Source organism: Gallinula chloropus (assembly GCF_964237585.1).
Source record: "Gallinula chloropus genome assembly, chromosome: 2".
Taxonomy (NCBI): domain Eukaryota; kingdom Metazoa; phylum Chordata; class Aves; order Gruiformes; family Rallidae; genus Gallinula; species Gallinula chloropus.
In genome coordinates, this window is record NC_140086.1 from 68,348,792 (window position 1) to 68,373,708 (window position 24,917).

Here is a 24,917-nt window from a genome sequence, read left to right on the forward strand (position 1 = left end):
ACTGTCTGTGCATATATTGAGCAATATATCATATTTTGGTAATCAGAATCCATCAGTACATTGCAGCTTTAGGTACTAGAAACATCAGCTGTTGTCCCTGGGAACAGAAATTTTCACGGTCTATTCCAAGATTAAATACACGTATGCAATGAAAGATTGGGAAGCATAAACACTGAATTTTAATTTTGCTTTAAAACAGAAAGCAATTGTGGAAATTCTGGCACAGAAGTCTTTTACTTCGTGTGAGAAATGCATGTGAAAGTGCTTGAGCAATTCTGAAATATCAGGTGGAGTTTGACATGAATGTGAAATAGAATTGAGATTGTTAGTGAAATAAAACACCACCACAGTTTTGAAAATCTTACTTTCTTTATATATTTAATAAATGGAATATTTAATATAGGAACATATTAATTGACTGAACTGGGGTTGGAAAAATGAGGGGGGTTTTTTTGCTATAGGGAATTCTTGACACCTAGAACTTTGGTTTCATCCCAAATTTAATAAAATTTTGTAAATTTGAAATTTGGAGGGGTTCTTTAAAGCCAGTCTTACAAACTGGAGGTGTTAGGGCTATCCTAGTAGATCAGCCAATCTTAACTTCAAACTGATAAGCAGGGACTGAAGTGTTAGAGAAGCCTGACTAGAGACTCTGCCGCAAAATATACCTGATTGGTGACTTGGGGATCGGGGAAGGAAAAGTATGTCGTGGGTCTGTGCCCTTTTCTGTGCTACTAATCCTGGTGGGACATCCCAGGTACTACTGCAAAACCTGCCACATCCCTTCATCTATCTGATTATAATTTCTGACCGTATTTGTTGCTCCTTATTCCCACCCTCCTCTTTGCTTCTGCCTGCCTCACGTCCAGCAAAACATAGGCTGATATTCCTTCATATCACATGGGGTCTTTTTGTCTGCAGCCTGTAGGATAATGAAAAGTGCACACCTACCTGGTGGCTATCACCCTTTGGTTCAGAAGGTCCTGGGGAGGCCAGCGTAGACAATGTAGCAAGTCCTGTATGCTGAGGGAATATTGGCTCCAGATTTTTGTCCCATCCAGCTGCTGCCATGCAGAGACATTCCTCCCCCTACCCTCCTCCACGAAAGGCTTTAGTATCCCCTTGACTCAGAGTTTATGTGAGCAATACCATTTGAATTGTCTTCTCTAGTGTCAACTACAACTGCTGCATGGAGTAAGGTTTCTCTCTTTTGCTGATGATTGCCGAGAGAAGTGATCATCTCCAGTTAAGTACCTAACCAGTGCAATATGCTTGTGAAAGGAGTTGAAAGAGACTCCAGAAATTATTTGTCCATTTTTATCAAGGGGGACTTGAAACCCATTAGCAATGCCCTAAGTTTATGTCTTATTACAAACTACAGTAAGGGAATAGAGAGGCTACCAGTCCCTCCCATCGCTGTCACTCTACGTTGATTGAGGGATGTGCTTTTTTTTTTTTTAAACATTCCTTGAAGAGGAAATCAAAAATATATTTTTTACACTTCAGTAATGCATCCACCACTGGGGGATACCTTTGTAACTTGCGTAGAGAACAGGTTTTGTCCTCGTAGAAGATTGTATGAAAGAACCATGTTCTGCTCTGTACAGATGGCTTTTATGCACTGTCTGATATTTAAATAAAAAATGACTGTTGAAATGTGAGCATCAAAAGAGTGAGTGGGAAGACTAATTAATTGCTGCTAGTAGACAGACTTTTATGTTGTATACTGGATGGAAATCTGTGTTGAATGACTGAACAGCTCATGTCTTTTTAAACACTTCATCTAGTTCAAGAATGAAGCCCTTAAAATGGCGGATTGCTGAATACTGTCTCAGTGACTGCTCTTTACTGATGAATTTGGAAACATAAGAATTAAGGAAAAAATTGAAAACTAGAAAGTAAACTAAAATATAATTTCAGTTGGAATAGTGAGAATTGAAATATGAGTTCTTTTTTTTGACAACGTAGCAGCTACTTTGAAGTAGATTAAGATTTCATGAAACATTTCTCTGTAGAAATGAAGTCATGCAACCTCCTGAGCATTTTAACAAAAAAATCAATACACAACAAACAGGCAGTATATAATTTAGAGAGGTCACACACAACTTAAACCATAAAATAAGGAAATGAGCCAGTATTACACTGTATACAACTTCCAATCCTCCAGCTGAGAAGAACTCAACCAATGACTGGGCCCCCATAGTTAGGTCAACACTAAAATGTTGAATTCAGTTTCTTTCAGGGCTTTGTCTGAAAGAGGAAAAATTACTGCCTGGTGTTGGCAGTGAGGCTGGAAAACAGAATGAAAACGGAGTGAAAAAAATCAGTTTGGAAACAACTCCCTTCTCTCTAATAGCAATGATTTCTAGAAGGGTCTCTGAGTTATGAAGATTTTTAAAGCTCTAAAACATCTTCTCCACTTCTGGTTTGCGTCTGGAGATGGAAGTTGAAGAGTCAAATCCCACAAGAAAGACTCTATTTGAAGCACTTCCAATCCATATAAAAACCCATAACTTCAGAGAGTTCAGGATAGCTTTTCATAAACATCAAAACAATTTTGTTTTGTTTACTGACGATTTACTGTAAGTGATTTGAGGTTAAGTCTTCAGCAGTGGTATCTTAGGGAAATACCAGCATTAGACTGTGTGCAATATCTTGGGTGTCATGCATGAGGAAACAAGAATAAGCCCACAGAGGTACATTTCCATCTCAAGCAATCTGCAACCTCAGTCTGTGGTCAATTAAAACAAATATGCATCTGTTGAATTTGTTATTTGTAAGATTCATCTTGTGTGCATATTTCTGGTTTAAATTAAAATAGGCTTAGTTGGGTGTTGATATAAAATGCTAATCTAGATATAGTTGGGTGTGGATATAAAATGCTGTAATCTAGACCTAGAAAAAACATTCATTTGGTCATTCTTTGGGTTTTTGCAAATGAACTGTGTATGATATTTTTTTCCTCTAGACAGAAAAGTTGAATACCACTAGGTTTGCAAAGGATGGCTGTATTAGCTGTACATGAACATCCTAATGATCTTTAAAACACAGTCATTTTGGAACCGATCTATACAAGTATAGTTTTGTACAAATTTACTGTAACTGAAGCAGCTGTCAAAGTCCTTTAAAACTTTTATTTTAAGTTGTACTCCTTTCCTGTTACTATTCTGTCCTGTTATTATTTGTTTTCTAAATGCAACACTGATTTTAAGGCTTTGTAGTTCTCTGTGCTGCCAGTTTTCTGTTCCTCCTCTTCTTGATATCATGTGGAACAAGGATGTGTGGGTTAACCCTTCATCTCTTGACTTCATACTTATTTAAAATGAAAAGACATGAGCCTGCTCATGCTTCTAATTCCCCTTAGGATAGTGCAGACCTGAAGGCACACAAAATGCCTTTACAAGCAAGCCTGATTTAATTCACAGACCTTTTTTTAGACCCCTTAAAATTTAGGATAATTGTTTAAAGTTTGCTGGGATGTATAACCTCTTTTATCCTTTCTTTTGTTGGATCACTGAATGTAAATTTCTTGATAAATTTCGGACCTGTCTCATTCATACGGGGGAGTGTGTTTGTGTGTGTGTACATGTATAATGTCAGGCAAAAGATGTAAATTGCTGGAACTCCTTTTCAGTACAGTTTTGCTAAATGAAGCAGTCACAGCACCAAAACATATGCCCTACAGTTTTCAGTATGTTTCAATGGCTACTAAAAATTTTGATGTCCTGCTAGAAATTTAACTAAAGAAATTCCTGAAAGCAAGAGTTAGTTACTGAAATAATTGTGTAAGAAAGAGACCTTTGTTCCAATAAAATCGATAAAACTTTTTTCATTAACATAGTTAAACCTAAACTTTTAGAACTTCTTTATGAAGAAATATTATGTGGAAAAGTGGAAAAGATGTTTTTGTATTCATTTAGTTCAATATAACACATATAGAGATAGGAAATAGAAAATTTGAATCTATTCTTTTTAATCTATTGGATTTGTTTTTTAAAACTTTCTTAATGAATATACCACTCAGGTCAATAAAAGCAAGGTAAAATACATGCCCTTACTGCCTAACAGACACAACTTAATCTTAAGTGCCCACAGTTCCTCTATAGAACCTTTATTTAAGCACCTGAATTATTTGTTTCAAGAGGATGAGATACCTATATCCCTGAGACATCAGCAACACTTGGCTTCTGCCAAGCCCTCCTTGGTGTTACCACTGTCAGGAGAAATCTCTCCTTTTTGTCTGTCTTTGGACACATGTATGTATGATAATTAGAAAAGGGCCTTAAAGACAGTTTTTTGGCCACACATTCAAACGTATCACTCTACTTCTTGCAAAAGACCAATTAAATAACAATGACCATAACTTTCAGGCTCATATACTGAAATTTCTAACACTCCATTGAGATAACAGTAAAAATAACCTGAGAAAAGTGTTATTTAAAAACAACAGTGGGAGCTACAGTTCTACATATATTTTGAAATCAAGCCAGTATTACTTAGATGCCTAAATGTGGGTTTAGAACTCTACCTTTAGGCATATGAAATCTGTGGCCACATCTATTTTAAAACATCTGCTAACAGCAGGAGGAGTAATTCATGCTTATTTGAGGTCTGAATTTAAATTTCTCAACTTTGGGTTTCCCCTTTTCTTTCCCATCTCCCATAACTGTGTTTAATGTTTCAATCCACCTACATTAGCCCATTTTTAAATAGTACGTGAATTAACAAATAATAGGCAAATTAATGTTAATATCCACTTTTATCTAAATTCATTTCCTGGGACAAAATATTGTTTCCTCTAGCTTGTAAAAGAAAAATTGAGGCTAGGTAAAAATGCTGACAAAAAAGATGGAATTTATTTATTTATTTATTTAAGGAAATAGCTGGAATGAGGTATTCATCTTTTGTACAACTTTTGTAAAGGAAACTTTCCCTTGGTTGGTGGAGTACTTAGGTTCAATTCCAGTTTATATTTTGAAATGAGTTAAACACTTCCGCTTTTCTCGAAAGCAGCTGAGAGAGATGAGAGTGGGAAGAAAGACCAATGTGTGGGTTACTTTTTGTATGTGCATGTACATATGGAGGCTGCAGTGTACATTGCACCTACTTCCTACTCCAGGCTTTCCACAGCAAAGGAATAAATACATGTGTTGTTTTGTTTTGGTTTTGATCCCGAAAGTACATGACAGAAAAAGAACAAACCCAGGAGCATTAGACCCTGCTTTTCAATGTTCGGAGCAATCCCTGTGCATTGAGAGACTTTACTGCCTGTCATAGCTCCTGGTCCATTATTTGTGTACTCTTTTCAATATAAAATGTGCCAGAACACACTGAAGTAAATGTTCAAAAAGAAAAAGATGAGCTCTGCTGCTTAGCTAAGACAAAAAGTTCTAGGATTTGACTTCAAAATAAGTTGAGGCATCTTTCTGAAGCCCTGAGACCTATCTTTAAAATATTCTTATTGCTAGTAAGAGATTTTATTCCAGAATTTTAGCTAATAAAACTCATTTTAAGAATCTGCAGTTGCTGAATGAATTTGTAATTAAAACAGCCATTTACTTTATGAAAAAGACTCCCTTTTCCATATGAATCTCAAGGCTGAACAGACAAATGAAAAATATTTCTTTCAAGAATGTCCAGAATGTATCGGTTTATAGAATAGAACGGGAATTGCGGCTTTCCTTCTGATGGCCTGGGTTTCTGTGATCTCAACATGATTAAGAATTATTGACATTTTTTCAGCATTTCCTCTCCCTCAAAAAATATTCTGCAAAGTTATTTCATCATATTCTAGAATCAACAAGAAAATAGTGATCTGACAGCTAATTTTGCTGATAAAGTTACGATATCTTTAATTATTATGACATGTTCAAACAAGATGTCATTAAAATGAACATTTAAATACACTCTTCCTTTCACATGAGTACTGCCAAATAAAATTGTGTTGAATTGCGTGGTTTCAGTCTTGGCAAAATTATACAAATGTAAGCTAATGTATAGCTTTTTATACCACATGTTAATTTTTTTAAAATGACAGTTAAATAATTAAATTGGAATGTTAACAGCAGAGGTTCTTTCTTCTGAGAAAATTACATTGCCATTAATCTTGCTTCTTGCTGATGTTTCACCTACAGTGCTATCAGAGTTCTAAAATCCAAAGCTGACTATGGAGTTTTAATTTTAAGATTTGCAAAGTTAAAGCAATAAAAATTCAGGATGGTACTCCAAACTTCATCATAATTATGTCACATAACATTGAGATTTTAATAATGCAATTTATTTAATGGCTCAGTGAACTTTGTACCCAGTGTGAGAGAGTCATATATGCTGAAGAATACTGAATGCAAACTTTTGCACTGCTGTGGCTGATCTTAAGACACTTGCAGCTCTGAGGACCTAGAATGCTTTGGTTTTTTTGGTTTTGTTTTGAATTTTAGTTCACTGTAAAGCAAAATATTTTCCACCTGCCCAAATTTACATGGTGGTGGTACATGAATTAGTGAAGAAATTGAAACATATGACAATTCTTTTGCTTTTTTACTCACATAAAGAATTTGGCCTAACTGAGGTCTAAGGCATATGATATATTCTGAGAAACAAGCTGTACATCAGTAAAGATGGTCAGTATAAATATTTACTTGTACAAGCCACTTTTTGGCGTGACTGTGTTTTATAGGCCATCCAGGAATTAGTTCAAAAAACAATGAAATGTCATCACCTCCAGAGTAAAATGTGGCAGTTCTTTAACATTGTACATAAATGATACAAAACAGTATAAAGTGAATTAAAAGTATTTAAATACTTTATTCAATTGCAACTGTAGAGAATATTTAAGTTGGCATAATGTATTTACTCATCTTGGACTTTGTCCAGGTTACTGCAGTTAACAATTTTAGCTGTTATGAAATGTGCCAGGGGATATCTAATTAGCCCACTTGGTCAGCGTCTTAGATTTATGTATCGTGCACAGATAATACCTCCAGCAGCATCTTAATACGGCATTGATTCAGTACGGAGCCAGAATGAAGAATACCACCTACTGAGTGACCAACACCACTTCCTACAACAGCTGGGTTTTCCTTGGAGGTCTTCCATCCCAATTACACAGCAGGCCCAATCTTGCTTAGTTTATGAGATCTGACAAGATCAAAGCCCAAGGTGGTATAGCTACAGACTTATACTGTCTTGTGTATTTGGCTTGCTAGCAAATTTATGTCAAATGCATGTATCAAATGATTTCTAGTCAGATGCATCATAGTTGTGTGAGTGTGAATGTATGAAAGAAAAAGAACGAAAATTAATTGTTCCAAAACTGAAAAGAGTAATTTTATTTGCAACAACCACAAAACTTCCCTTTGTCTTCTTCACACTAAGAGACAGTACAGCTCCATTCTCTGTCAGCAGTGAGGAAATCGTAAGGGAGACCATCTCTATTAAATGTTAGTAAAATTATTTTAATGCATATGTGAAGTGTATTCTGACCAGTACGGTTTTGTTTCCACCTTAAAATAACTGTTCAAAGCATCAGGACAATTGGAAATACAAACCAGCTAGGCAGCCTTAATAATGTATGTCCTCTTATACAGTTGTTTCCTATTGGAATTAATACATACTGTACTGGTCTTCTAATACAGTGCCAAATGAACAGAAGGAAACATTACTCATTTTCTCTTATAATATCCATCAGAGGGTTGTGCTGAAAGAAAGTCTACCCGTGCTTTTCCAGGGTGTTTTGGTTTAAAGGGAGTGGTGTGGTTGAGGATACTGTAACAAGCGCAGTCACAATTTACTGTGTGTATGGAGGGTGAATGTGCTGTAGTCCCACTGGCTTGTGATAGTTGTGGACGTGTAGACCAGTACTCCACACCACTGCACTGTATTAACTGCTAGTAAGACAGTGGGTAAAGTCCAGGGTAAGAGCACCCCATAATTTTATAGGTCTTCTGGGACTTGTAGTTGGGAGCAGAAAAAGAGTTGTGCAATGCGCAAATTTTGCATGTCACTGTACAAAAAGGAGAGGAATGCCCTAATGTTAGCCAGATGCTTTGAAATCACCCTTCTCACAAGGCAAGCTCGAGAGAGGAAAGGAAGAGTTTATTTACTACAGTCCAAGTTCTAAAGACATGGTTACCAGACTCTTTTCAGACTTAAGCCCTTGGCTCCATGTCCTTCTCTTCTGGCCTCCAAGGAATCCAGGGATTCATTATTTATTAGAATGTTATTTGCAGTGCTAGCAAATTACTCACCACCCCCTGACACCATCCCAATGTTTTTCCTAATGGCCTTGGTGGAGCCATCTTTTGTCCAAATGGCAAACAGAACGAACTAACAATCCCACCCATAATTAAGTAATTGTGTACCAATTATTAACTCACTTTGATAAAATATTCCCCTGTGCCAGGGGAGGTAGGCCTTGGCCTTCAGTGTGCAGCTTCAGCCTGTCAAACTCTTCTGACAAGACAGCCTGTGAGAGTAATTCAGGCAGAGTCTGGACATGATGCTAACCTGCCATTTCAGGAGGACAGTAGATTTCTGCTAAATAACCTCTTATGTGTTTGTGGTGGTTACCAAAACAGACTGAAGAAACTGCTGGATATAGCAGCCATGATGATTTTAGAGGATGAAGAGATTTTATTTTAAAGGCTGGTGTTTTCCTTATGATAATGAAATTAATATAAATCATGCTTAGAACCTCACACCCCAGCCACAGTCAATGCATATGGGGCCAGTACTTACAGCACTGAATTTTTATTTTCCAATCTCTTCTTCCATGTACTTGAACCTTCTATAAAAATCAAAGCCAAAATTATTTCTGTCTGGTATCTCTCAGGCTGTCCTCATCAAAGAAAGCAATCAATTAACAAAATGACTTGGTAATACACTTATCATTTCATGTTGGCTCCCTTCCTTATATATCAATATACGTTTTCACTTTCCCCTGTAGAATTTGCAGATGATAGTTTTAGTACCCTCACTGATATAATTTTTATCTCAGTTATAACCTGCCTACTCCCAAAGTCTGCTTATGCTTCGAAATTGTTTACAAGTGACTATAATGATCTGGTGATGAAGTTTCTCTGTTCATTGTTTATTCCTTGTGGCAATGAAGACTGACCAAGGAACACTGCTTTTTGGTATTTCTTTTCAACCTTGAACAGCATACTAATAGGTAGGTGGATTGACAGGTAGACTGATATTGGCAGGGGTAGGAGAAGGGAAAGATTGCTTGACAGAGCCTGTCTTTATGCCATATGCACAGTGATCTCCAAAGTAAGGTATGCATAAGTACCAATATCTTTAGTTGAAGTCTGATTATCTCTTGACCTATGCTTCAGTACTTATAGCTGATGAATACATATATCCTGTGCAGAATTTCAGTTTTTATTCCTAATGGGGAAAATATCAGACAATTTTTGAATTACCCACCACTCTCACTAAAACCGCCCACCCTGTGTTTTAAAAATGTACATCAGCTATTACACCTTTTGGCTTGGTTTTAAATCCAAAGCCCAGCTATGTTTGGTAGTTTTATTGTATACGTCATTGTCACATTTGTTGTCACTGCGTGGCAGATAGATATGTATTTTTTTCATGTTATGAGATCAGTGAATAATAAGTTTCAGTCTAGCTTTATATACCTAGTTAAAAAGCTGCTCTTGATATTGTGGGGTTTTTAGGTGGGTTTAGGTTTTCGGGGTTTTTTTGGTTGGTTAGTTTTGGGCCTTTTTTAGTATTTAAGTGAAGATTTTTATTCAAAGGCTCAAGTATCAGAATATTCCCAAGCACTGGAAAATTATTCTTTAGCTCAGATTTCTTCTTCTCTCTTATTCTGCTTTCATACTCACTTTAAAAAACATCTCTTTTTTTCTGCTTCAGAAAGCTGAGATGTGAAAGTAAGAGGTGATTGAGAATCTGAATGCTCACTAGCGTAGGCCATAAAGTATCTTTGCCGGCACTTGTGAACTGAACTGGGACAGCACAGCTGGATCTGAACATTAATTCCTCAATAATTGATGATTAATCTATTAAAGTTTAATGGAGAGTTGATAAGTAATGGTCTGACTGCCATGTCACTTGATTGTAAATATAGCAAGTTGCGTGGAAATATGTTCTTTTTCTTTTGTCCATCAGAACCAAATAGAGACAAAAGAGAAAGAAGGGAAGAGAAAGATGGAAAAAAGACATTTGTAACAAAAGTTTGGGTCAAGGAACTCCTTTGCATCATGTCAAACTTGAAGAATGGGTGGCAGTGTTAGATAATCACTCACACAGGTAGACTTCTCATGTGAACATGCCACACATGCACCTGCTTCAGTGCAATTCTGTGTGACATAAATCTATCCTAGTGCATAGGAGCATTCCACAAGCTTCTGAAGAATATCAGGCTGAGCCTTTTTATGAGTACCTTTACAAAGCAGTAGGTGTGGTTTTACTAAAAAAATACAACCCCAAAACATTACTAAAACCAAATACTTGCAATAATGTATGTTTGGTTCTGTATTTCTTTGAGAAACTGTCAGAGGTAGAGGATTGTGCATTTTTTTGTGAAGGATCAGTGTCTCAGAAAACTATCCAAGAGCTGCATTTGATAATAAAAGCACAATTTTAGGGAAATCTAGAGAACACATAGCATGAGCACCACTTTCTGCATAAGTAACTAATCATTTCTTCTCAGTTATCACAGTAGCCTTACATGTGCAGGCACTGCTATGTTGTCACCTTGAGTCTCCTTTGCACATGGCTGAAATTCACCAATATGGATGAGACCAATATCTTCCATCACTTTTAAGTTTGTCTGCTACCAATCACATGTCATTAGGAAGTGGGAATTAGGAATGTGTATCTGTTTCCATGGCAAAGTACCAACAAATACATTTGTTGGATTTGAGTATTTGTCTCATTGGTTGACATAAGATGATTTACAATATGTTGATTTTCTAGGGCATTTTGGGTAGATAAGAGAATTTAAAATCAACTTATTTCGTTCTGCTCATCTGTCGTCCCTCTGTATTATGTTGTAAAGTGCCATGTAGGGCAGGCTGCCTGGTGTTCAAAACAGTGGGGGAAACCTATGCTATACTTAAGAGCTCACCAGCTCTTAGAGTGTGTAACTGAACGATTCATCCTTGAGACTGTGCCTTATTTCAATATTTCTGTTCAGAACAGATAATTTATAGTTTTTGACTATGAAGCAAGCATTTGTCATCAGTCTCCACTGTTCATTTTCATTCATTCATTGTGAGGGAAAGTCTCTCCTGGTTAAAGAACAGTACTGGTGAGAAGCTGTATTCTGGATCCTGATGTGAAGTTGCTTGAACTCAGATTAGTCATTTAAATATAGCTGTACTTCGTTTTCCTCTTTTGTAAAATCATGACATCCCTGATGCCTTACAGTTTAATTTGTTAATGCCTCCAAAAAAATTAAGCTATAAACGTCACAGAGAGTTATAACAACAATGACCTAGAGTTGTTGGGATAGTAGAGCCATTCACCTTGCTACAGCCTAATATATTTGAAAACACACAGTGGTAAGTTTAAGATCAAAAAATTAGTAAGAAAACTATTGCATTCTCCTTCATTTCAAAGTTAAGAAAGGCTCATCTGAGTTCTCAGACACTTGGGTATAGCAGTCAATATAGACGATATAATCTTTGGTTTATTGAAACAATTTTATAATCTATATGGCAATTATACATAGAATTAATTGTGATACCACCACAAATATTTACAATTAGCATTTCAGCATGAAAAATATATATTACCAGTAGTGCTTTATTTCAGTTGTTCTAAATGCTGGCAGGACATTGGAAAAGTCTGAATGACAAGCAAAACCAGATGAAATATGACAGATTAGGGTATGATGAAAGCATGAGCCTAAGTAAACATCATAAGAACAGAAAAAAGGAATGTGATTTAGAAGATTATATTTTAATAAAAACAAATATTTTTAAAGATAGTAATAATTCAGAAAGGAAGAAAGTATTATTAATGTATATTTATATACAAATACATAGAAGAAGATTTTTTAAAGTATTTTTAAAGTCCTTATGACATGATTGCAATTTCTATATGAAGAGAGACCTGTCCTTATCTCAGTGTTGTTGCAATTGATAGAAATAATGTGCCAAAGTCTGTTTTATGGCTATCTGAAGAATCAGAGAATTCCTTTTTCTATTGATCATATACCCCAGAGTATCTTAAAGTAGAAAGAACAAAAGATGTTTGACTGTTGTGCTTCTAAGGTATGAGAACTGTAAATGGAGTTACTAATACATGTTTAGGCAATGATTCAAAGTTACTTCAGTTAAATCAAAATACAGCTCTAGAATAAAACCTCACCCAGGTAATGCAGACGTATGTACATTTAGATTTATCAAACCATTTACCCTGTAAAAAAACACCACAAAACAAGCTCTCTGGTGGTAACTGTAAACTGGTGAAAGCATTCCCGGCTCCCTTTCATAACGCATGGTTTGGGATACCCATGCCATTGATTAAAGGCTGGATATTTTGTGAGCCCCTCCTCGAGCATGTATTGGGAAGCATAATGCATGTAGTACCAGGCACATAGTTACATGTTTCAATAAGCCTTTCTCACTGATGCTTACTTCATGCAGCCACATGAAGTCTGTATTCAGGCCTTCCCTTCAAGTAGCTTTATTCCTTTGTTTGGCTCAAGTAGTAATAAAGGCTTCTTCCAAGCACAGGACTGGTGCATCCCTTTGAGCAAGAACTCAAAAAGAGGCAGAAGACCTGCGTGGATGAGCAGGGAGCTAATGAGTAAACTCAAAAGGAAGCAGAAGGTCTATAAAATGTGGGAAAAGGGTCTGAGCACCTGGGAAGAATAAAGAGAAAAGAAGACTAAGGGGGGACCTTAGTAGTGTTTGTAAATATCTTAAGTATGGGATGCAGGGGGAAATGGCCAGCCCCTTTTCAGTGGTCTGTGGAGACAGGACAAGGGGCAATGGCTGCAAGTTGGAGCACAGGAAGTTCCGCACCAACATGTGGAAAAACTTTTTCACAGTGAGGGTGACAGAGCCCTGGCACTGGCTGCCCAGGGAGGTGGTGGAGTCTCCATCTCTGGAGATATTCAAGACCCATCTGGATGCCTATCTGTGCAATATGAGCTAGGGAGCTGCTTTGGCAGGGGGTTTGGACCCGATGATCTCTTGAGGTCCCTTCCAACCCCTATGATGCTATGATTCTATCATTTGTGAAATGGAGAGTTCAAGGAGTTTGTTTTCAGCTTGCAGAAATATTACATCAGGGTGGTAGAACCATAATAGATGCACAAAACTTACTAACTTATATAAGACAGAGAGGAGGCAAAGGATTCATTTATGGAAGGAAAGCTCACTAATTCATTAATATCTTTGGGTTTTGGTTTTTTAGCCTCAAATCTATTAAGTGAACATCAAAAAACAATATATTGCACTGGTTAGGCAGAGGCTGGTATGACACGAAGTATCAAGCGTCTTATTTCCACCTGAGCAATAATAATCTATTCTCTTAATTATTGTATTCTATGGTAACTAGTTTGTATGCAATGATTCCCATCGTCCACTTAGGAACCAAATAGGAGCTATGCATATCGCATAGCATTAATCATATTTTAAAAGTATATGAATTTTTCATAACAAGAAATGGCTTTGAAGGAACTTGTTCCAGAAGGACAAGGTACTCCTGTAGCAGACTAACTGCATAGCAGCTTGACAAAGTCTGCAATAAAAATCGGTCAAAGGCCAACCAGACTCAGATGCCGCTGCTGGAAAAGTAAAATCTATAAACTGGCATCTGGGTTCTTCATCTGCCAAGCTTGTCCCCCGAGTGGTTAAATTGTCTGGCTCCTGTGCATAAACTGACAGGAAAAACAAACCAGAGGGGCCTATGTTTGACATCACCAGCAACATAGTAATGTCAGATGCATCTTCAATGGAGTATGAAGACTTCTCAACTCTCACTGATCACCTGTGAGACTGAAAAAATTTTTAGACTCAGCATATGTCTGATTTTTGACCTACCATAGTCTAAAATTGTTCTTGCAATGAAACCATTGAATCCTTATCAGAATTTCACTAACATTTCTTTTTTTTTTTTTAAGACTTACCCTTGTTGCCTTTTGTGTGTCAAAGGCAATAGAAAAACATATTGTTCTTTATCAAACTCTGTGCTTCTGTGTAACTGTAATTTGAATCCCTGAAACCTTCACATTCAAATTTCAGCCTGGACATCAAGGCCATGTTGAATTTTTTGGAATGGAAATTGAATTTCTTGTAGCATCATATATGAGTAGTGATATGGTCCCATAACTTTGGCCAAAAGTCCCCCATGCTACGGAACAGCCATGGAGCTGGACTTTCCTCTGGAAAATATCTGTATTAGAAGCAGTTTTGCAAAAGCAGGACATTAATTTTTCATACAGGTAGTTTTAGTACCTTTTCTCATCCAATTTAAAACTTTGAGGCAAAAAAATTTGCCTTTTGAACTCTAACACAACAGAGGAAAAGAATAAAGCTTTCTTCTAACGTGGTTAAAGCATTAGTGTAAGCATTTAACTGTCTGCAGATCTTACAGCTGTCTATGTCTTCTCTACCATCAGAAGACATTTTCAGAACCTCATTTCATTTTTTCTTTGCTGTCTGTTTTTCCTTGCTCAAATTTCTACTAGTAGTCCTCTGATCTTCATTGTCCTTCCTTTGGTAGAACAACGTCCCCAGCTTTCTCAGTTTCCTGCTACAATATAGGGTTTGATTGTTGTCATCCTTGTGCAGCATGTGTTCTAGCTTGAATCCAGCTCTCCTGAATGTGCATTGCAATAACAGTTAGCAGCATTTCAGATGAGTTCTCCATAGTGCTGTGTACAAAGATATTAATATACATCTGTCCCAGAATACATCTACTTTTTATCTCCCGCACCCAGTACTTTGGTAATCGAGTCATGTTTCAATGGGTAAACAAGCACTGGTTGTCTTCTTCCTCACTTGCTTAGAACTTGATAGCTCCTTTGTCTGTAGCACATATGCTTATTAGTCCCTAAGGGTAAAGTTCATGCCCTATGAGCATTTGAATTTCACCCTTTTCCCACTACTCTTCAATCTTCTGGATTTGCCAGGCACAGCAAGTGCTAGAGTAGCAGTCAGACCATTCTCTGTGTAGACAATGTTTTGTCAATTTCTATCATCAGCTGTTTCAGTTACAAACAAATATTTTCACAAAAATCATCCATAGAATATCTGAGTACCAATGGACCTTATGTAAGTCCTATTTTGAAGACTGGGGTTAAAGGGGAGTCTTCTAAAGTTATTTTGTTGACCAACTGCAAAGGTATGAGGAAATCATATTTTCTGTTCCAAAAGAAAAATGAGTATAGTAACAAACATATGTTATTTAATTTGCTTGTCACGTTTTACACTTTCCTCTGACAAGGCACTTAGGTCTGTGTTCTGGGGTCCACCGTTTTATTGCATTCATCTTTGCTGCAATTATTTTTTGAGGCTGCACGCAATAGGGGTCGTCTTCAGCATCCTGTGATTTTCAAAGGAGGTGGGGGTGGGGAGTGTGTGTGTAGAATGAGTGTCTATTATGTGTCAAGAGCCCTTCAGAAAATTTAGGGTAACCTTAGAGTGGAACTTACATGTTTTCCCATGCATCAAGGAAAAATAATAACATTTAGATATATGAAAATAAGCAAATGAGGTAAATAAATGAAATTAACATAAACTTCAGTAAATTTCATTGAATAAAATTTATTCTTTTCACCTTGGGGGAAAAAAAAAACAAAACAAAGCAAGGCCAATCTGTTAAAGAAAGTGGTATAATTGTTTGTATTTGGAAATAAATTTTCAGTGTAATTAGTGCCAGGTTTTGCAGTTTGAGCTTTTGTAGGAAATACAACGCCAACTAGAATGTGCTCTCAATTCTTTCAGTTCAAATCTACTTTAAAAAATTAACAAAAAAAGCAGATGGGGAAAAGAAAGTGCTAGAAAATATATCTGAGTAAAAAAAAAGTAGAAAATATATCTGAGAATTATCATTGATGTGGTTTCAGAACTTCAGCACATTATATTCATTTCATGCTGAATATTCAATACCATTTGTGTAACCACTCTATAGTGAACTGTGCAAAAGACCTAAGACAATGTATTAAACCAGCCTTAAAATGTGATTCTTTAAAGTGGGCTGTTAGGAAGGAGGAGTGATACAGATGGATTTATGTTATGGTAGGATGTGTTTCAGCATGTCCAATAGCAAGTGGATATGTAAACTGTTATCATTAGCTGTGAACTCTCCAAGGCAAGGACCTATTCTCAATGCTTTATGAAGGCCCAGGTACATTTATGGAATCGTATAATGCATCAGGATAAAATAAGGTTGGTTGGTTTTTTTTTTTTCTTCACTTTTCATCTTGAATTGATTAGGTTAAATTATTTTCTTGCTAAAGCATTTGAATTACTTTCCTCACTTATAAAAAAAAAAAAAAGAAGGTAAATTAACATATTGAAATTGCAGAGGGGTTTGCCTGCGGGGTTGCAGAGACAACTGTTTTTCCCTTTAAGATTTATTTCTCCTCCTGCTTACCTTATTTAAGAGTTCCAGTATTAGCATTTATATACTAAGGTATTAAAATCAAGGGCTCTACTAATCTACCCTGTGAAATACCTAATTTGTTTAGCTTCAGTGCACAGAAGCACAGGAGAGTTAACACAGGGCTCTCATATAAGTCTTACATCTTGTGACAACACAAAGCACCTCTTGGATGTTAATACACTGTGGGGCTTTAAACCTCATGCATTTTGCAAATATGACCTCAAAAACAAAATTCTGCTTCTTATAGGTTTAAACATTCTGTTTCTTTGAAATTTTTAAGTTTAAAATGGCTAGAATTATATTTCAAATGTTAATGAAAAACACTTGCCCAAAAGTTCTTAGAAATGTTTTTTTCTGTAAAAATATTTAAACTACTTCTTAATGTTAATTTAAATTATTGAAAAAAACAAGATTCAAGAACTTTTGTACATTACACAGACAAAGCTTCCTCCCAATTTCTGGATAAATACTTTTTTCTGAAGTCTTGGTTTTTATCAAAATTCTTTTGTCTAAAACTGTGAAACTAGGGCCATAAAGAAGAGATAAAGAGTCCAAAATGAGCAAATTAAGAGCTGCCTCAGATACTTTGAGTGCCTAGTTGAAATAAGGATTTAAAATAGTAAGGCCTCTCTTCATCCAAATTATCAAAAAATATGAAGGTTAAAAAAAATGATGAGGTCTAATTTTCAGATGGTCTAGAATGTGATTTAGATAAACAAAAAAAAAAAAAGCATTTATTTAATGCACTAGCTTATTTTATGTAAGTAATGATCAGGCCATGAAATATTTCTCTGGGCTTATTCCAGGAAAATTCTCAGCTATATGTAAAAAATGTGTAGCAGTTGCACCACCCATTTTCCCTATGATTTTAATCTCCAAAGAAGGTAGAAAAATTTATTGTCTTAGACCTGAAAGTTGCCAAGCAGACTTTCCTTTGGGAATCTTTATTACTCTCATTCTTAGAAGCTCAAGTCATGGGCCAATACTTGCTGGTACGTCACTCTACAAACAAATCATGTATAGCTGTGTTTTTTCTGTAATACTTGCCAAGAGCAAATTAATGAAAATAAACAACTGTAGCTGTATCTGCTGCAGACTAAATGCTACAGTATTAATATCATTAGTCTTCTGCAGGAATTACTGCATGAAAAAGGTAAAATGATGATAGAGTGAATTGAGTAGCGTTTAAGTTCTAGTTTCTAGACAACAGAGCAAAGTGATGATTTCTACTTCTTAACCTTGGTATATGCTACCTTGAAATTTTTTCATTCTATCAGTGCTTTTTTATTTTATTTTTTTTTTATGACTGTGACTTCCAGGGTAGGTTGATAGATGAATACTGGCTAATTTTCTGTGACGGTCCTGGCAGCATTAGGAGCCACTTAAATATCTGAAGCCACTATCCTGCCCTGCTCCCTGGTGGAGGGAGTAGAGAAGGTGTCCCCAAGAAGTCAGCTTTAGCTAGTCAGATCATGCATAGTGGTTTATGGCTCATACATGTTGTGATGAAGCAGAAGATGACACCTGATGTCATCTTTCAAAAAGTTTATTTGAAAGAGAACTGTACAGCACAATTTAAGAAAGGCTCTGTGTTCTCCCTGAGTTTATAATGATGAAAAGAAATCAGAACAAAAGCATAAAAAGATTGTATTATAGCAGGTAATTCAAACAAAATGCTTACTATGCTAATCTGGTCTGCCACTCCTACCCAGTCTGAATGATAGTTTATTTAATAAGCAGTCTTATTGAAGTGGGTTGGTTAGCCATTAGTTAAGTGCTATTCTGTAGGAGGAAGAGTTGCAGAATCTAGCAGGTGATGAGTACAATGTAATGTTTAATCCTTACAGCTTGATGAACAACTGAACCTTTGGTTGTATCCAAAGATGATCAAATTTTGGAAGGAATATGTATTTTCTACCAATGTGATGGTCTTCTCCCCTTCCTGATGAAACAGTTAACTTGCATAGTCTGCAGAAGCTGCTTAGAACATCTCACATGATGATTACTTTGTTTCTGTTTGTTGTGTTTGGCAGACATGAGAAGCTTCCAAACCAAAGGTAGATTTAACACACCCTTTGAAAAATTTGTAAATATGAAACACATGAAGTAGTCACCCCTAAACAGGCATATAGGTAAGCACACAAGAGTACTTTCAAGGATAGATATGCATTTAGAAACAAAGACCCTACCCAATGGGTTCCTGCAGATAAATTCTTCAGGGCACAAAGATGTCTAATAGGTTCTTGTAGATAGATAAGAGCAAACACATTTATTGTGAACTAAGTGCTTACTCTCTTATCTAATGCTATCTCTGAGATGCTTGTGCTGGTTTGTTTGTCTTCTCACCACTGATGTATTTGTTTAGTGTAAGAGCATACCTCCCATGATGGTAATTGAGAAAATAAAGAAATGACGATGAATTCAATGCACAGACTCTGTCATGTCTCCTGAAAACCACGTCAGAATCAACGCCATGTTCCATAGCAGTGGGCAGAAAACAGCTTTCCAAGTCATTAGTAAGCTAAATGCCACTATGCTTCCTGTAGGAAACAGCTGTACCAGCATGCCAAAGAAAAGGGCAGCTTTGATGGCTACAGACTATTTTAAAAATTTGCATAGAAAAATAGTTTTTTATTTCCAAATGAACAGCAAGAGCATTTAATGCAGAGGACAAGAGTTTTGAATAATAGAAGCTCCTATTAGGTAAATTTATGAAAAAAAAGTGAAAAGTTATAACAATAATATGTACCCTTCAATACATTCTGCTCAGTGAATATGTAAGTGCCTTTGAATCATTTATGCCTACATGCAGGAAACTGATAAATTTTGAACAAATTTAATTGAAATCACCCCTGGAGTGAGTCTGAAGGAAGGATTAAATTTAATGGTCTCATAGAGCGTTGTACTGTAGCACTAGACTTCTAGTTCTGAAGTCTATATTTTGCCCCAATAAAAGGTTCTAAACTTCAGACAGCACATGGATGTGAGTTTAATCACATCTCAGAGATGAAAATCACTTTACTTTGCCCTGTAATGAGACTTAAGGAAGATGTTCAGGCAGACAAATCACAATGTTTAGTTTCACTTTAATGGTATGATACGAAGATACAGGATTTTTGCCCATATGATTTTAAGTAGATTGGTGTTTTGCATCTCGAGTAATGCACCGTGGCATTATTAAAAAAAAAAAAACAAACCACATGTGACTGGAGGTGAGCAATACAGGCCATTTATGGCATTTCAATGAACCTGCCTGTCAGTGGAATGTTTTGGTCATATCTGGGTGCAGATAGGTTTTCAAACATGGTATTGATCCTTATTATAGTAGTCTTTATGTTCTAAAGGTGGGTGTTCTCATTCCATATTCCCCATTGATGGCTTGGGACAGAGTACTGTCGTAGAGTATCATTGCTTCACTTCTGTCAGAACATGGCAGAATCCAAAACTGTACAAACATTTGACTGTCAGAGGAAAATAAGTTCTTTTATGTTATTATTATAACTATGTATATCTAACTCTGTTGCACTTCTGAACTCTTTTCTCTGGGATGGCCTTTTAAAGTAAATTTTTTACAGCACACATCTATCTGTATTCCTGTCTCTGGTGTCCAGTATGAAACCCTGCAGTCTTATTCAGAAAGGCAGTATGGAAGCATAGAGGAAACTGAGGGCTATGGCAAGTGTGCTTTGACCATTTAGATAGTCTATACTCTGAGCTCTGTATTTTTTGCAACCAGTAACTATTCTGCTAAACTAGATTGCAGTTGTGGGCAGCATCCAAAAACACAATTTCTGCTCTCTAACTAGTTCTCTACCTCTCTCGTGTGAAATAAAAATAGCAATCCCAGTACTTTCATAAAAGTATTGTGAAGATAAATTAATTAATCTATGCCAAATTAAGATAAATTAATTTATGTGGTGAGGAATGCCATGGAAAATGCTCATGAGGAAAGTAATAATTCTATATTCAAGAAGGGCTTGAGTTAAAGCTGTGTGAAGAATTGATTTTTCACTTCATTGGCTGACCTGAAAAATTGTGGAAAAAATCAATTTTGGACCAACCTGAAATGATTTTCTCTCATTTTTCTCACGGGAACATAAAGATGGAGAATAGTATATATGTTTTGACTCAAACAAAACATTTAATTTGTCCACAGGTGAAAGATTTTATTGTCATCTTAATTATTCATATCTTTTAAACAAATTGCAGGTAGGTATTGCTAAGGAAATAATCCCTTCAAGCTTAAGTATCAAAGAGTTTATTGTGAAAAAGTAGAGTAGCAAGTGTTGGGGTGGGGGTTATTGGTTTTGATTTGTTTTGTTTTTAAACTCCCTCCTCCCCTTCATCAGTGAAATGCAATTACGGAGTAAAAATTAGGGGATACATTGGAGTCTGGAACATAAACATGATGAATCAGGGTTGATGAGCATGCAGATGGCTGCACTGGCTTAACCACACAAATCACCTTTTTTGCAGTCACAGCACCACTAGTAGTACTTCAGCATCATTTGCTTTAACTTTCACCATTTTGAATATTCACATCTCAACTTTCCACAGTCTATTTCAATGTCTAAGTGTTGCTTAGGTAGTTCTTCTGAATCACCCTTGATCAGTGCATCTGTCACTTCAGTATAAATATTTCAATGACTATTAGTGACAGGTGCCAATGCGGTGCTAAATTCCTGGTGCCATGATAGGAAAGTGATTCCATATATTATAAAATACTGCCATACCTCTTAGCTGCCCAAACACAGCAATTGCCCTACCCAACCATACAAACAGTCTTGTCTACTACCCTGTGAGCTTGCTGGCCAACTGATAACTCTGTCAGTGAGAATTTGGCGTGCCACACACTTGTAGATGATGCATGTACTTTCTGTATGTCCTCTATATCACACCCGTTTAGCAGTATGGACCAGTAAAAGAGCTCAGGGTGACTACAGTCCGTAAAAGTTCAACCCCAGGCTGATGTTACTCTCTCCCACTGGTAAAAGAGTCTAGTTTCAGTTAAATACTGTAAATATGATAAGAAGTATCAGTAGGTAGGCAAAACAAAACACGCCATAGTTGCTATTAATTTAGAAATATTTTAAAATCTTGCCAGTGACTACATAAGATACGCTATCTGAATACATATCAGGGAGATGAATGAAGCAGCAGAGGCAAGAGGGTGCAAGAACTCAGAAAAATAAACCTGCTTCAAAAAGTACCTCTAGGTCCTACCTTGGCTTTTTCTGTGTCTGGTTATTAGAACTTATTTGGGTCCTACTAGCACCTTTTCAAATTATGGGCTCAGTAATGAAGCTCTCCATTGGAGGAAAGAAGGAGATATTTTAAGGATTTCTATTATAACCTCATTGCAGTGATACTGGTGTTTATACATATACACAAAACACATAAGATATTCTTAAAAATTTATATATGTCAGTACCATCAACATTCATAGCAGTACATTGCAACAGAGACAATAGTTCATTGGATTTTCTCCTTCACCCTCAGCTGTAAGGCCAGATTTAAATAATTACTTCAGTACATGTAATTTTCCTTGAGAACTACCTCTTACTTAACATTAACCTCTACTTTAGTGGTCAGTTAGGGTGCTAATATTTATAGATGTGGATTGGATTTAACTCATCAACTGGAGATGAAGACCTGTGGAAAAGACAAACTTAAGTACCCCAGTTCTTGGGTTTCATGATACACAAGAATCCTTGCAACAAGAAATTGCATTGACTTAGAGTAACAGAATCTATATAACTGTACTTTGATCTTTACATCTACAAAGTTACCACACTGTCCTTGTTCTGGCCAGGACACAGTTAATCTCCCCAAGTAGCCAGCACAGGTGAGCTGAGGCACCATCCCACCAACACAAGTGGATCATACTTACTGTGAAGTGGGCTCAAATAGGAAACCCCAATCACCCAGGAATCCTGGAAGCAATCACAGACTGGCCAGAAGGCAAAGATTTTGGAGTATCACCAGAGGAGGAGGTGATGTGTGCTGAAGAAGCCTCTCTGTATAGCAAACTGCCAGAAAATGAGAAGCAATATGCTCTGTTCACTGATGGGTCTTGTCACATTGTTGGTGAACATCAGAGGTGGAAGGCGTCTGTATGGAGTCTTACACAAGTTGCAGAAGATGCCGAAGGAGAAGGCAAATCCAGCGAGTTTGCAGAGGTAAAAGCTATCCAAATGGCTTTAAACATTGCCAAATTAGAAAAGTGGCCAAAATTGTACCATTATACTGACTCCTGGATGGTGCAGCAATGGAAACAAAGCAACTGTCAGCGTAGAGGCAAACCCATCTGGGCTGCTCCACTGTGGCAAGACATTTCTGGCCACTTAGAGAACCTAACTGTAAAAGTAAATACCCACATACAAGTGAGTCAAGCCACTGAAGAACATCAAAACAACCAGCAGGTAGATCAGGCTACTAAGATTGAAGTGTCTCATGTGCCCAACATAAGGGCAAATTATTTATAGCCCGCTGGGCCCATGACACCTCAGGCCACCAAGGAAGGGATGCCACATATAGATGGGCTTGTGATCGAGGAGTGGATTTAACCATGGACACTATCTCACAGGTCATCCATGAATGTGAACCATGTGCCTTGATCAAGCAAGCCAAGTGGTTAAAACCTCTCTGGTATGGAGGATGATGGCTGAAATACAAATATGGGGAGTCTTGGCAGATTGATTTACATAACTCTCCCACAGACACACCAAGGCAAGCGGTATGTGCTCACAATGATAGAAGCAATCACTGGCTGGCTAGAAACTTACGCTGTGCCCCATGCCACCACCCAGAACACCAACCTGGCTCTTGAGAAGCAAGTCCTCTGGTGGCATGGCACTCCAGAAAGAATCAAGTCGAACAATGGAACCCATTTCTGGAACAATGTCATAGACACCTGGGCCAAAAACCACAGCATACCCTACCATGTACGAGCCTCCGGGAAAATTGAGAGGTACAATGGACTGTACCTACAAAACTACATTAAAATCAATGTGTGGTGGAAGCCTAAAAACCTGGGATATACATTTAACCAAAACCACATGGGTAGTTAATTCCAGGGTATCTACTCATTGAGCTGCCCCTGCCCAATCAAAACTCTCACAGACTGTAGAGGGGGATAAAGTCCCTGTAGTACGCATGAAAAACCTGTTGGGGAAGACGGTCTGGGTCATTCCTGCTTCAGGCAAAGGCAAACACATTTGTGGGATTCCTTTTGCTCAGGGACATGGGTGCACTTGGTGGGTGATGCAAAAGGATGGGGAAGTCCAGCGTGTACTCCAAGGGGGTTCAAATTTAGGTAAGGATAGACACTAAATTGTTAGTGTATAACAAAATCAGTCCATGGCAGATGGTCTAAATAATAGGTAAATGATTTTATGAACCTCCCAAATACTCTGAAAATGTAAGATCCAGGCACAATGTAGATGGTGTGGAAAAAGGAGTGGATAATGTCCTGGTTCTGGCCAGGCCAGAGTTAACCTCCCCAAGCAGCCAGCCCAGGTGAGCTGAGGTAGTCTGGACTGTTTCCACACCACCTGATATCACTCCCCCATAAAAGAGGCTGATCTGGGATAGGTGCTCTTGGGTGCCTCCAGGGCAGTCTGAGTGTAGCTGAGGTGTCCAGTTGGTCCTTGTGTAGTACTCTATTATCATTGGGTTAATAAGTTACTCTATTATCACTAGGTGTAAGTGAAATGGTCTGTTATTGTTCTCCTTTCACATTGATTTTGTCAGTACCTGTCCTTATCCCAGCTCCCCTCACCTGGAGGCTTTGCCTGTTTCTCCTTCCAGAGTAAGTGAGTGGCATGTGGTGCTTGGGGCTGAACCACCTATTACTCCTATAGCCAGGGCTATGCAATGTGCACTCTCTGCCTTCAGCAAACCCCTCCCTTCTGCAGCATGAGAGACAGACTCCTAGTTAGTACCAGCACCTTGTCTAATCTGTGCAGTCTTCACAGAGATGAACCACAGTTAAACTTGAAGTCCTAATTGTTATTTTCTTTGCAAGTACTTGTCCACACTGAGCTCAGATGAGGTCAAATTAATTTTACAATTCTAATTATATACACTTTAAACTGAATATAGGCTGCATACTATAGTCTGAATGAGAATCATGCTATTTGATACAGTTCTAGGATATGCACAAGAACAGATCATCCTCTGTAATAATGTGGAAGTACTGATGGGAAAAACAGGATTATGGTTGGATCAGTATTGACTTGACTTTACTACAAAATTTAGATGTAACTTAAAGCCTGTTGAACTGAAGAGACAGAGATCACCTTGACAGAGCTCTGACTTTCTTTACGACA